This window comes from Anomaloglossus baeobatrachus, chromosome 4, assembly GCF_048569485.1.
Source record: "Anomaloglossus baeobatrachus isolate aAnoBae1 chromosome 4, aAnoBae1.hap1, whole genome shotgun sequence".
NCBI lineage: Eukaryota > Metazoa > Chordata > Amphibia > Anura > Aromobatidae > Anomaloglossus > Anomaloglossus baeobatrachus.
The window spans coordinates 670,003,499-670,018,498 of NC_134356.1; the positions used below are offsets into that span (position 1 = coordinate 670,003,499).

General features: G+C 36.7%; 7 non-coding genes across 7 annotated transcripts; all 7 read right to left on the bottom strand.

The window, feature by feature from the left end:
• Positions 1 to 833: 833 nt before the first annotated feature.
• TRNAI-AAU (transfer RNA isoleucine (anticodon AAU)) lies at positions 834 to 907 on the bottom strand. The gene has a single exon. It is a non-coding gene; the product is annotated as a tRNA-Ile (tRNA).
• Positions 908 to 3,730: 2,823 nt separating this feature from the next.
• Positions 3,731 to 3,804, bottom strand: TRNAI-AAU (transfer RNA isoleucine (anticodon AAU)). Its single transcript has one exon. It is a non-coding gene; the product is annotated as a tRNA-Ile (tRNA).
• A 569-nt stretch (positions 3,805 to 4,373) lies between these two features.
• Positions 4,374 to 4,447, bottom strand: TRNAI-AAU (transfer RNA isoleucine (anticodon AAU)). Its single transcript has one exon. It is a non-coding gene; the product is annotated as a tRNA-Ile (tRNA).
• Positions 4,448 to 6,465: 2,018 nt separating this feature from the next.
• On the bottom strand, positions 6,466 to 6,539 carry TRNAI-AAU (transfer RNA isoleucine (anticodon AAU)). The gene has a single exon. It is a non-coding gene; the product is annotated as a tRNA-Ile (tRNA).
• Positions 6,540 to 8,807: 2,268 nt separating this feature from the next.
• On the bottom strand, positions 8,808 to 8,881 carry TRNAI-AAU (transfer RNA isoleucine (anticodon AAU)). The gene has a single exon. It is a non-coding gene; the product is annotated as a tRNA-Ile (tRNA).
• Positions 8,882 to 9,609: 728 nt separating this feature from the next.
• On the bottom strand, positions 9,610 to 9,683 carry TRNAI-AAU (transfer RNA isoleucine (anticodon AAU)). Its single transcript has one exon. It is a non-coding gene; the product is annotated as a tRNA-Ile (tRNA).
• A 571-nt stretch (positions 9,684 to 10,254) lies between these two features.
• Positions 10,255 to 10,328, bottom strand: TRNAI-AAU (transfer RNA isoleucine (anticodon AAU)). The gene has a single exon. It is a non-coding gene; the product is annotated as a tRNA-Ile (tRNA).
• Positions 10,329 to 15,000: the final 4,672 nt, after the last annotated feature.

Below are 15,000 nucleotides of genomic sequence, written 5' to 3' on the forward strand. Positions count from 1 at the left end.
TAGATTATATTTCTATTTTGCTTCAATTCGTTACTCTGTCATACTTTAAGGTTAACGACGATGTAACATGGCCACTCTCTTACTCTAACCAATTTATTTCAAGTTTGTAAATTAATTTTACACATTGGATGGATAAAACCTACGGATCTTTTTCCAAAAGTCACTGGATGTGAACAGAAAGCCAAAGGAATGGCCAGCACGGGGGTCGAACCCGCAACCTTGGCATTATTAGCACCACGCTCTAACCATTTGAACTAACCGGCCACTTTTGCCCCATATCCTCTCTCTTTTAATGAACTTGCTCTAATTTTGAGCCAGCTACTGACCTCTCAAAGCTTGATCTGTCCACAGTGAAAGGTAAAATACGTTGAAAGTTGACTAATTCTTAGAGAGCCCATCAAAAGCATAGGAACAAATCTTAAATGAGAATTGACAAGCTTTTTTTATATTATGAGCAATATGTTGCCACCAACCACTCTAACTTGCCACGTGATGAGCCAGTAAATTACGGCATTGCTTGGAATAGTTTTTGCCTGCATTACAATTAGTGATAGACTTAGCTGTCAATATTTACAGTTATATCGAATTCCAGTTGCCCAAAACTTCTTAAAAATGCTTAGAAACTGAAATCTCTGGCCATAAAATAGATTATATTTCTATTTTGCTTCAATTCGTTACTCTGTCATACTTTAAGGTAACGACGATGTAACATGGCCACTCTCTTAGTCTAAGCAAGTTATTTCAAGTTTGTAAATTAATTTTACACATTGTATGGATAAAACCTACGAATCTTTTTCCAAAATTCACTGGATTTGAACGGAAAGCCAAGGGAATGGCCAGCACGGGGGTCGAACTCGCAACCTTGGCGTTATTAGCACCACGCTCTAACCGATTGAGCTATCTGGCCAATTTTGGCCCATATCCTCTCTCTTTTAATGAACTTGCTCTAATTTTGAGCCAGCTACTGACCTCTCAAAGTTTGATCTGTCCACAGTGAAAGGTAAAATACGATGAAAGTTGAATAAATCTTAGAGAGCCCATCAAAAGCAAAGGAACCAATCTTAAATGAGAATTGACAAGCTTTTTTTATATTATGAGCAATATGTTGCCACCAACCACTCTAACTTGCCACGTGATGAGCCAGTAAATTACGGCATTGCTTGGAATAGTTTTTGCCTGCATTAAAATTAGTGATAGACTTAGCTGTCAATATTTACAGTTAAATCGAATTCCAGTTGCCCAAAACTTCTTAAAAAACGCTTAGAAACTGAAATCTCTGGCCATACAATAGATTATATTTCTATTTTGCTTCAAGTCGCTTGGATTAGTTTTTGCCTGCATTACAATTAGTGATAGACTTAGCTGTCAATATTTACAGTTATATCGAATTCCAGTTGCCCAAAACTTCTTAAAAAACGCTTAGAAACTGAAATCTCTGGCCATACAATAGATTATATTTCTATTTTGCTTCAATTCGTTACTCTTTCATACTTTAAGGTTAACGACGATGTAACATGGCCACTCTCTTACTCTAACCAAGTTATTTCAAGTTTGTAAATTAATTTTACACATTGGATGGTTAAAACCTACGGATCTTTTTCCAAAAGTCACTGGATGTGAACAGAAAGCCAAAGGAATTGCCAGCACGGGGGTCGAACCTGCAACCTTGGCGTTATTAGCACCATGCTCTAGCCGATTGAGCTAACCGGCCACTTTTGCCCCCTATCTACTCTCTTTTAATGAACTTGCTCTAATTTTGAGCCAGCTACTGACCTCTCAAAGCTTGATCTGTCCACAGTGAAAGGTAAAATACGTTGAAAGTTGACTAATTCTTAGAGAGCCCATCAAAAGCATAGGAACCAATCTTAAATGAGAATTGACAAGCTTTTTTTATATTATGAGCAATATGTTGCCACCAACCACTCTAACTTGTCACGTGATGAGCCAGTAAATTACGCCATTGCTTGGATTAGTTTTTGCCTGCATTACAATTAGTGATAGACTTAGCTGTCAATATTTACAGTTATATCGAATTCCAGTTGCCCAAAACTTCTTAAAAAACGCTTAGAAACTGAAATCTCTGGCCATACAATAGATTATATTTCTATTTTGCTTCAAGTTGCTTGGATTAGTTTTGCCTGCATTACAATTAGTGATAGACTTAGCTGTCAATATTTACAGTTATATCGAATTCCAGTTGCCCAAAACTTCTTAAAAAATGCTTAGAAACTGAAATCTCTGGCCATACAATAGATTATATTTCTATTTTGCTTCAATTCGTTACTCTGTCATACTTTAAGGTTAACGACGATGTAACATGGCCACTCTTTTACTCTAACCAAGTTATTTCAAGTTTGTAAATTAATTTTACACATTGGATGGATAAAACCTACGGATATTTTTCCAAAAGTCACTGGATGTGAACAGAAAGCCAAAGGAATGGCCAGCACGGGGGTCAAACCCGCAACCTTGGCGTTATTAGCACCACGCTCTAACCGATTGAGCTAACCAGCCACTTTTGCCCCATATGTACTCTCTTTTAATGAACTTGCTCTAATTTTGAGCCAGCTACTGACCTCTCAAAGCTTGATCTGTCCACAGTGAAAGGTAAAATACGTTGAAAGTTGACTAATTCTTAGAGAGCCCATCAAAAGCATAGGAACCAATCTTAAATGAGAATTGACAAGCTTTTTTTATATTATGAGCAATATGTTGCCACCAACCACTCTAACTTGTGACGTGATGAGCCAGTAAATTACGCCATTGCTTTTATTAGTTTTTGCCTGCATTACAATTAGTGATAGACTTAGCTGTCAATATTTACAGTTATATCGAATTCCAGTTGCCCAAAACGTCTTAAAAAACGCTTAGAAACTGAAATCTCTGGCCATACAATAGATTATATTTCTATTTTGCTTCAATTCGTTACTCTGTCATACTTTAAGGTTAACGACGATGTAACATGGCCACTCTCTTACTCTAACCAATTTATTTCAAGTTTGTAAATTAATTTTACACATTGGATGGATAAAACCTACGGATCTTTTTCCAAAAGTCACTGGATGTGAACAGAAAGCCAAAGGAACGGCCAGCATGGGGGTCGAACCTGCAACCTTGGCGTTATTAGCACCACGCTCTAACCGTTTGAACTAACCGGCCACTTTTGCCCCATATCCTCTCTCTTTTAATGAACTTGCTCTAATTTTGAGCCAGCTACTGACCTCTCAAAGCTTGATCTGTCCACAGTGAAAGGTAAAATACGTTGAAAGTTGACTAATTCTTAGAGAGCCCATCAAAAGCAAAGGAACCAATCTTAAATGAGAATTGACAAGCTTTTTTTATATTATGAGCAATATGTTGCCACCAACCACTCTAACTTGTCACGTGATGAGCCAGTAAATTACGGCATTGCTTGGATTAGTTTTTGCCTGCATTACAATTAGTGATAGACTTATCTGTCAATATTTACAGTTATATCAAATTCCAGTTGCCCAAAACTTCTTAAAAAACGCTTAGAAACTGAAATCTCTGGCCATACAATAGATTATATTTCTATTTTGCTTCAATTCGTTACTCTGTCATACTTTAAGGTTAACGACGATGTAACATCGCCACTCTCTTACTCTAAGAAAGTTATTTCAAGTTTGTAAATTAAATTTACACATTGGATGGATAAAACCTACAGATCTTTTTCCAAAAGTCACTGGATGTGAACAGAAAGCCAAAGGAATGGCCAGCACGGGGGTCGAACCCGCAACCTTGGCGTTATTAGCACCACGCTCTAACCGATTGAGCTAACCGGCCACTTTTGCCACATATCCTCTCTCTTTTAATGAACTTGCTCTAATTTTGAGCCAGCTACTGACCTCTCAAAGCTTGATCTGTCCACAGTGAAAGGTAAAATACGTTGAAAGTTGACTAATTCTTAGAGAGCCCATCAAAAGCATAGGAACAAATCTTAAATGAGAATTGACAAGCTTTTTTTATATTATGAGCAATATGTTGCCACCAACCACTCTAACTTGCCACGTGATGAGCCAGTAAATTACGGCATTGCTTGGAATAGTTTTTGCCTGCATTACAATTAGTGATAGACTTAGCTGTCAATATTTACAGTTATATCGAATTCCAGTTGCCCAAAACTTCTTAAAAATGCTTAGAAACTGAAATCTCTGGCCATAAAATAGATTATATTTCTATTTTGCTTCAATTCGTTACTCTGTCATACTTTAAGGTAACGATGATGTAACATGGCCACTCTCTTAGTCTAAGCAAGATATTTCAAGTTTGTAAATTAATTTTACACATAGTATGGATAAAACCTACGAATCTTTTTCCAAAATTCACTGGATTTGAACGGAAAGCCAAGGGAATGGCCAGCACGGGGGTCGAACTCGCAACCTTGGCGTTATTAGCACCACGCTCTAACCGATTGAGCTATCTGGCCAATTTTGGCCCATATCCTCTCTCTTTTAATGAACTTGCTCTAATTTTGAGCCAGCTACTGACCTCTCAAAGTTTGATCTGTCCACAGTGAAAGGTAAAATACGATGAAAGTTGAATAAATCTTGGAGAGCCCATCAAAAGCAAAGGAACCAATTTTAAATGAGAATTGACAAGCTTTTTTTATATTATGAGCAATATGTTGCCACCAACCACTCTAACTTGCCACGTGATGAGCCAGTAAATTACGGCATTGCTTGGAATAGTTTTTGCCTGCATTACAATTAGTGATAGACTTTAGCTGTCAATATTTACAGTTAAATCGAATTCCAGTTGCCCAAAACTTCTTAAAAAACGCTTAGAAACTGAAATCTCTGGCCATACAATAGATTATATTTCTATTTTGCTTCAATTCGTTACTCTGTCATACTTTAAGGTTAACGACGATGTAACATGGCCACTCTCTTACTCTAACCAAGTTATTTCAAGTTTGTAAATTAATTTTACACATTGGATGGTTAAAACCTACGGATCTTTTTCCAAAAGTCACTGGATGTGAACAGAAAGCCAAAGGAATTGCCAGCACGGGGGTCGAACCTGCAACCTTGGCGTTATTAGCACCATGCTCTAGCTGATTGAGCTAACCGGCCACTTTTGCCCCATATCCTCTCTCTTTTAATAAACTTGCTCTAATTTTGAGCCAGCTACTGACCTCTAAAAGCTTGATCTGTCCACAGTGAAAGGTAAAATACGTTGAAAGTTGACTAATTCTTAGAGAGCCCATCAAAAGCAAAGGAACCAATCTTAAATGAAAATTGACAAGCTTTTTTATATTATGAGCAATATGTTGCCACCAACCACTCTAACTTGCCACTTGATGAGCCAGTAAATTACGGCATTGCTTGGAATAGTTTTTGCCTGCATTACAATTAGTGATAGACTTAGCTATCAATATTTACAGTTATATCGAATTCCAGTTGCCCAAAACTTCTTAAAAAACGCTTAGAAACTGAAATCTCTGGCCATAAAAAAGTATATATTTCTATTTTGCTTCAATTTGCTTGGATTAGTTTTTGCCTGCATTACAATTAGTGATAGACTTAGCTGTCAATATTTACAGTTATATCGAATTCCGGTTGCCCAAAACTTCTTAAAAAACGCTTAGAAACTGAAATCTCTGGCCATAAAAAAGTATATATTTCTATTTTGCTTCAATTTGTTACTCTGTCATACTTTCAGGTAACGATGATGTAACATGGCCACTCTCTTACTCTAAGCAAGTTATTTCAAGTTTGTAAATTAATTTTACACATTGGATGGATAACACCCACGGATCTTTTTCCAAAAGTCACTAAATGGGAACAGAAAGCCAAAGGATTGGCCAGCACAGGGGTCAAACCCGCAACCTTGGCGTTATTAGCACCATGCTCTATCCGATTGAGCTAACCAGCCACTTTTGCTCCATATCCTCTCTCTTTTAATGAACTTGCTCTAATTTTGAGCCAGCTACTGACCTCTCAAAGCTTGATCTGTCCACAGTGAAAGGTAAAATACGATGAAAGTTGAATAAATCTTAGAGAGCCCATCAAAAGCAAAGGAACCAATCTTAAATGAGAATTGACAAGCTTTTTTTATATTATGAGCAATATGTTGCCACCAACCACTCTAACTTGCCACGTGATGAGCCAGTAAATTACGGCATTGCTTGGAATAGTTTTTGCCTGCATTACAATTAGTGATAGACTTAGCTGTCAATATTTACAGTTATATCGAATTCCAGTTGCCCAAAACTTCTTAAAAAATGCTTAGAAACTGAAATCTCTGACCATAAAAAAGATTATATTTCTATTCTGCTTCAATTCGTTACTCTGTCATACTTTAAGGTAACGACGATGTAACTTGGCCACTCTCTTACTCTAAGCAAGTTATTTCAAGTTTGTAAATTAATTTTACACATTGGATGGATAACACCCACGGATCTTTTTCCAAAAGTCACTGGATGTGAACAGAAAGCCAAAGGAATGGCCAGCACAGGGATCGAACCCGCAACCTTGGCGTTATTAGCACCACGCTCTAACCGATTGAGCTAACCGGCCACTTTTCCCCATATCTACTCTCTTTTAATGAGCTTGCTTTAATTTTGAGCCAGCTACTGACCTCTCAAAGCTTGATCTGTCCACAGTGAAAGGCAAAATACGTTGAAAGTTGACTAATTCTTAGAGGGCCCATCAAAAGCATAGGAACCAATCTTAAATGAGAATTGACAAGCTTTTTGTATATTATGAGCAATATGTTGCCACCAACCACTCTAACTTGTCACGTGATGAGCCAGTAAATTACGCCATTGCTTGGATTAGTTTTTGCCTGCATTGCAATTAGTGATAGACTTAGCTGTCAATATTTACAGTTATATCGAATTCCAGTTGCCCAAAACTTCTTAAAAAATGGTTAGAAACTGAAATCTCTGGCCATACAATAGATTATATTTCTATTTTGCTTCAAGTTGCTTGGATTAGTTTTGCCTGCTTTACAATTAGTGATAGACTTAGCTGTTAATATTTACAGTTATATCGTATTCCAGTTGCCCAAAACTTCTTAAAAAACGCTTAGAAACTGAAATCTCTGGCCATACAATAGATTATATTTCTATTTTGCTTCAATTCGTTACTCTGTCATACTTTAAGGTTAACGACGATTTAACATGGCCACTCTCTTACTCTAACCAAGTTATTTCAAGATTGTAAATTAATTTTACACATTGGATGGATAAAACCTACGGATCTTTTTCAAAAAGTCACTGGATGTGAACAGAAAGCCACAGTGAAAGCGGCCACTTTTGCCCCATATCTACTCTCTTTTAATGAACTTGCTCTAATTTTAAGCCAGCTACTGACCTCTCAAAGCTTGATCTGTCCACAGTGAAAGGTAACATATGTTGAAAGTTGACTAATTCTTAGAGAGCCCATCAAAAGCATAGGACCCAATCTTAAATGAGAATTGACAAGCTTTTTTTATATTATGAGCAATATGTTGCCACCAACCACTCTAACTTGTCACGTGATGAGCCAGTAAATTACGCCATTGCTTGGATTAGTTTTTGCCTGCATTACAATTAGTGATAGACTTAGCTGTCAATATTTACAGTTATATCGAATTCCAGTTGCCCAAAACTTCTTAAAAAACGCTTAGACACTGAAATCTCTGGCCATACAATAGATTATATTTCTATTTTGCTTCAAGTCGCTTGGATTAGTTTTGCCTGCATTACAATTAGTGATAGACTTAGCTGTCAATATTTACAGTTATATCGAATTCCAGTTGCCCAAAACTTCTTAAAAAACGCTTAGAAACTGAAATCTCTGGCCATACAATAGATTATATTTCTATTTTGCTTCAATTCGTTACTCTGTCATACTTCAAGGTTAACGACGATGTAACATGGCCACTCTCTTACTCTAACCAAGTTATTTCAAGTTTGTAAATTAATTTTACACATTGGATGGATAAAACCTACGGATCTTTTTCCAAAAGTCACTGGATGTGAACAGAAAGCCAAAGGAATTGCCAGCACGGTGGTCGAACCCGCAAGCTAGGCATTATTAGCACCATGCTCTAACCGATTGAGCTAACCGGCCACTTTTGCCCCATATCTACTCTCTTTTAATGAACTTGCTCTAATTTTGAGCCAGCTACTGACCTCTCAAAGCTTGATCTGTCCACAGTGAAAGGTAAAATACGTTGAAAGTTGACTAATTCTTAGAGAGCCCATCAAAAGTATAGGAACCAATCTTAAATGAGAATTGAAGGATTTTTTTATCTTATGAGCAATATGTTGCCACCAACCACTCTAACTTGTCATGTGATGAGCCAGTAAATTACGCCATTGCTTGGATTAGTTTTTGCCTGCATTACAATTAGTGATAGACTTAGTTGTCAATATTTACAGTTATATCGAATTCCAGTTGCCCAAAACCTCTTAAAAAATGCTTAGAAACTGAAATCTCTGGCCATAAAATAGATTATTTTTTTTATGTTCGTTCAAGTCGCTTGGATTAGTTTTGCCTGCATTACAATTAGTGATAGACTTAGCTGTCAATATTTACAGTTATATCGAATTCCAGTTGCCCAAAACTTCCTAAAAAACGCTTAGAAACTGAAATCTCTGGCCATACAATAGATTATATTTCTATTTTGCTTCAATTCGTTACTCTGTCATACTTTAAGGTTAACGACGATGTAACATGGCCACTCTCTTACTCTAACCAAGTTATTTCAAGTTTGTAAATTAATTTTACACATTGGATGGATAAAACCTACAGATCTTTTTCCAAAAGTCACTGGATGTGAACAGAAAGCGAAGGGAATGGCCAGCACGGGGGTCGAACCCGCAACCTTGGCGTTATTAGCACCACGCTCTAACCGATTGAGCTAACCGGCCACTTTTGATCCATATCTACTCTCTTTTAATGAACTTGCTCTAATTTTGAGCCAGCTACTGACCTCTCAAAGCTTGATCTGTCCACAGTGAAAGGTAAAATACGTTGAAAGTTGACTAATTCTTAGAGAGCCCATCAAAAGCATAGGAACCAATCTTAAATGAGAATTGAAGGATTTTTTTATCTTATGAGCAATATGTTGCCACCAACCACTCTAACTTGTCATGTGATGAGCCAGTAAATTACGCCATTGCTTGGATTAGTTTTTGCCTGCATTACAATTAGTGATAGACTTAGTTGTCAATATTTACAGTTATATCGAATTCCAGTTGCCCAAAACTTCTTAAAAAACGCTTAGAAACTGAAATCTCTAACCATACAATAGATTATATTTCTATTTTGCTTCAAGTTGCTTGGATTAGTTTTGCCTGCATTACAATTAGTGATAGACTTAGCTTTCAATATTTATAGTTATATCGAATTCCTGTTGCCCAAAACTTCTTAAAAAACGCTTAGAAACTGAAATCTCTGGCCATACAATAGATTATATTTCTATTTTGCTTCAATTCGTTACTCTGTCATTCTTTAAGGTTAACGACGATGTAACATGGCCACTCTCTTACTCTAACCAAGTTATTTCAAGTTTGTAAATTAATTTTACACATTGGATGGATAAAACCTACGGATCTTTTTCCAAAAGTCACTGGATGTGAACAGAAAGCCAAAGGAATGGCCAGCACGGGGGTTAAACCCGCAACCTTGGCGTTATTAGCACCACGCTCTAACCGATTGAGCTAACCGGCCACTTTTGCCCCATATCTACTCTCTTTTAATGAACTTGCTCTAATTTTGAGCCAGCTACTGACCTCTCAAAGCTTGATCTGTCCACAGTGAAAGGTAAAATATGTTGGAAGTTGATTAATTCTTAGAGAGCCCATCAAAAGCATAGGAACCAATCTTAAATGAGAATTGACACGCTTTTTTTATATTATGAGCAATATGTTGCCACCAACCACTCTAACTTGTCACGTGATGAGCCAGTAAATTACGCCATTGCTTGGATTAGTTTTTGCCTGCATTACAATTAGTGATAGACTTAGCTGTCAATATTTACAGTTATATCGAATTCCTCTTGCCCAAAACTTCTTAAAAAACGCTTAGAAACTGAAATCTCTGGCCATACAATAGATTATATTTCTATTTTGCTTCAATTCGTTACTCTGTCATACTTTAAGGTTAACGACGATGTAACATGGCCACTCTCTTACTCTAACCAAGTTATTTCAAGTTTGTAAATTAATTTTACACATTGGATGGATAAAACCTACGGATCTTTTTCCAAAAGTCACTGGATGTGAACAGAAAGCCAAAGGAATGGCCAGCACGGGGGTTAAACCCGCAACCTTGGCGTTATTAGCACCACGCTCTAACCGATTGAGCTAACCGGCCACTTTTGCCCCATATCTACTCTCTTTTAATGAACTTGCTCTAATTTTGAGCCAGCTACTGACCTCTCAAAGCTTGATCTGTCCACAGTGAAAGGTAAAATATGTTGAAAGTTGACTAATTCTTAGAGAGCCCATCAAAAGCATAGGAACCAATCTTAAATGAGAATTGACAAGCTTTTTTTATATTATGAGCAATATGTTGCCACCAACCACTCTAACTTGTCACGTGATGAGCCAGTAAATTACGCCATTGCTTAAATTAGTTTTTGCCTTCATTACAATTAGTAATAGACTTAGCTGTCAATATTTACAGTTATATCGAATTCCAGTTGCCCAAAACTTCTTAAAAAACGCTTAGAAACTGAAATCTCTGGCCATACAATAGATTATATTTCCATTTTTCTTCAAGTTGCTTGGATTAGTTTTGCCTGCATTACAATTAGTGATAGACTTAGCTGTCAATATTTACAGTTATATCGAATTCCAGTTGCCCAAAACTTCTTAAAAAACGCTTAGAAACTGAAATCTCTGGCCATACAATAGATTATATTTCTATTTTGCTTTAATTTGTTACTCTGTCATACTTCAAGGTTAACGACGATGTAACATGGCCACTCTCTTACTCTAACCAAGTTATATCAAGTTTGTAAATTAATTTTACACATTGGATGGATAAAACCTACGGATCTTTTCCAAAAGTCACTGGATGTGAACAGAAAGCCAAAGGAATGGCCCGCACGGGGGTCGAACTCGCAAGCTAGGCGTTATTAGCACCACGCTCTAACCGATTGAGCCAACCGGCCACTTTTGCCCCATATCTACTCTCTTTTAATGAACTTGCTCTAATTTTGAGCCAGCTACTGACCTCTCAAAGCTTGATCTGTCCACAGTGAAAGGTAAAATACGTTGAAAGTTGACTAATTCTTAGAGAGCCCATCAAAAGCATAGGAACCAATCTTAAATGAGAATTGACAAGCTTTTTTTATATTATGAGCAATATGTTGCCACCAACCACTCTAACTTGTGACGTGATGAGCCAGTAAATTACGCCATTGCTTGGATTAGTTTTTGCCTGCATTACAATTAGTGATAGACTTAGCTGTCAATATTTACAGTTATATCGAATTCCAGTTGCCCAAAACTTCTTAAAAAACGCTTCGAAACTGAAATCTCTCTCCATACAATAGATTATATTTCTATTTTGCTTCAAGTTGCTTGGATTAGTTTTGCCTGCATTACAATTAGTGATAGACTTAGCTGTTAATATTTACAGTTATATCGTACTCCAGTTGCCCAAAACTTCTTAAAAAATGCTTAGAAACTGAAATCTCTGGCCATACAATAGATTACATTTCTATTTTGCTTCAATTCGTTACTCTGTCATACTTTAAAGTTAACGACGATGTAACATGGCCACTCTCTTACTCTAACCAAGTTATTTCAAGTTTGTAAATTAATTTTACACATTGGATGCATAAAACCTACGGATCTTTTTCCAAAAGTCACTGGATATGAACAGAAAGCCACAGTGAAAGCGGCCACTTTTGCCCCATATCTACTATCTTTTAATGAACTTGCTCTAATTTTGAGCCAGCTACTGACCTCTCAAAGCTTGATCTGTCCACAGTGAAAGGTAAAATATGTTGGAAGTTGACTAATTCTTAGAGAGCCCATCAAAAGCATAGGAACCAATCTTAAATGAGAATTGACAAGCTTTTTTTATATTATGAGCAATATGTTGCCACCAATCACTCTAACTTGTCACGTGATGAGCCAGTAAATTACTCGATTGCTTGGATTAGTTTTTGCCTGCATTACAATTAGTGATAGACTTAGCTGTCAATATTTACAGTTATATCGAATTCCAGTTGCCCAAAACTTCTTAAAAAACGCTTAGACACTGAAATCTCTGGCCATACAATAGATTATATTTCTATTTTGCTTCAAGTCGCTTGGATTAGTTTTGCCTGCATTACAATTAGTGATAGACTTAGCTGTCAATATTTACAGTTATATCGAATTCCAGTTGCCCAAAACTTCTTAAAAAACGCTTAGAAACTGAAATCTCTGGCCATACAATAGATTATATTTCTATTTTGCTTCAATTCGTTACTCTGTCATTCTTTAAGGTTAACGACGATGTAACATGGCCACTCTCTTACTCTAACCAAGTTATTTCAAGTTTGTAAATTAATTTTACACATTGGATGGATAAAACCTACGGATCTTTTGCCAAAAGTCACTGGATGTGAACAGAAAGCCAAAGGAATGGCCAGCACGGGGGTTGAACCTGCAACCTTGGCGTTATTAGCACCACGCTCTAACCGATTGAGCTAACCGGCCACTTTTGCCCCTTACCTACTCTCTTTTAATGAACTTGCTCTAATTTTGAGCCAGCTACTGACCTCTCAAAGCTTGATCTGTCCACAGTGAAAGGTAAAATACGTTGAAAGTTGACTAATTCTTAGAGAGCCCATCAAAAGCATAGGAACCAATCTTAAATGAGAATTGACAAGCTTTTTTTATATTATGAGCAATATGTTGCCACCAATCACTCTAACTTGTCACGTGATGAGCCAGTAAATTACTCGATTGCTTGGATTAGTTTTTGCCTGCATTACAATTAGTGATAGACTTAGCTGTCAATATTTACAGTTATATCGAATTCCAGTTGCCCAAAACTTCTTAAAAAACGCTTAGACACTGAAATCTCTGGCCATACAATAGATTATATTTCTATTTTGCTTCAAGTCGCTTGGATTAGTTTTGCCTGCATTACAATTAGTGATAGACTTAGCTGTCAATATTTACAGTTATATCGAATTCCAGTTGCCCAAAACTTCTTAAAAAACGCTTAGAAACTGAAATCTCTGGCCATACAATAGATTATATTTCTATTTTGCTTCAATTCGTTACTCTGTCATACTTCAAGGTTAACGACGATGTAACATGGCCACTCTCTTACTCTAACCAAGTTATTTCAGGTTTGTAAATTAATTTTACACATTGGATGGATAAAACCTACGGATCTTTTTCCAAAAGTCACTGGATGTGAACAGAAAGCCAAACGAATTGCCAGCACGGTGGTCGAACCCGCAAGCTAGACATTATTAGCACCACGCTCTAACCGATTGAGCTAACCGGCCACTTTTGCCCCATATCTACTCTCTTTTAATGAACTTGCTCTAATTTTGAGCCAGCTACTGACCTCTCAAAGCTTGATCTGTCCACAGTGAAAGGTAAAATACGTTGAAAGTTGACTAATTCTTAGAGAGCCCATCAAAAGCATAGGAACCAATCTTAAATGAGAATTGAAGGATTTTTTTATATTATGAGCAATATGTTGCCACCAACCACTCTAACTTGTCATGTGATGAGCCAGTAAATTACGCCATTGCTTGGATTAGTTTTTGCCTGCATTACAATTAGTGATAGACTTAGTTGTCAATATTTACAGTTATATCGAATTCCAGTTGCCCAAAACTTCTTAAAAAACGCTTAGAAACTGAAATCTCTAACCATACAATAGATTATATTTCTATTTTGCTTCAAGTTGCTTGGATTAGTTTTGCCTGCATTACAATTAGTGATAGACTTAGCTTTAAATATTTATAGTTATATCGAATTCCTGTTGCCCAAAACTTCTTAAAAAACGCTTAGAAACTGAAATCTCTGGCCATACAATAGATTATATTTCTATTTTGCTTCAATTCGTTACTCTGTCATTCTTTAAGGTTAACGACGATGTAACATGGCCACTCTCTTACTCTAACCAAGTTAATTCAAGTTTGTAAATTAATTTTACACATTGGATGCATAAAACCTACGGATCTTTTTCCAAAAGTCACTGGATGTGAACAGAAAGCCAAGGGAATGGCCAGCACGGGGGTCGAACCTGCAACCTTGGCGTTATTAGCACCACGCTCTAACCGATTGAGCTAACCGGCCACTTTTGCCCCTTATCTACTCTCTTTTAATGAACTTGCTCTAATTTTGAGCCAGCTACTGACCTCTCAAAGCTTGATCTGTCCACAGTGAAAGGTAAAATACGTTGAAAGTTGACTAATTCTTAGAGAGCCCATCAAAAGCATAGGAACCAATCTTAAATGAGAATTGACAAGCTTTTTTTATATTATGAGCAATATGTTGCCACCAATCACTCTAACTTGTCACGTGATGAGCCAGTAAATTACGCCATTGCTTGGATTAGTTTTTGCCTGCATTACAATTAGTGATAGACTTAGCTGTCAATATTTACAGTTATATCGAATTCCAGTTGCCCAAAACTTCTTAAAAAACGCTTAGACACTGAAATCTCTGGCCATACAATAGATTATATTTCTATTTTGCTTCAAGTCGCTTGGATTAGTTTTGCCTGCATTACAATTAGTGATAGACTTAGCTGTCAATATTTACAGTTATATCGAATTCCAGTTGCCCAAAACTTCTTAAAAAACGCTTAGAAACTGAAATCTCTGGCCATACAATAGATTATATTTCTATTTTGCTTCACTTCGTTACTCTGTCATACTTCAAGATTAACGACGATGTAAGATGGCCACTCTCTTACTCTAACCAAGTTATTTCAAGTTTGTAAATTAATTTTACACATTGGATGGATAAAACCTACGGATCTTTTTACAAAAGTCACTGGATGTGAACAGAAAGCCAAA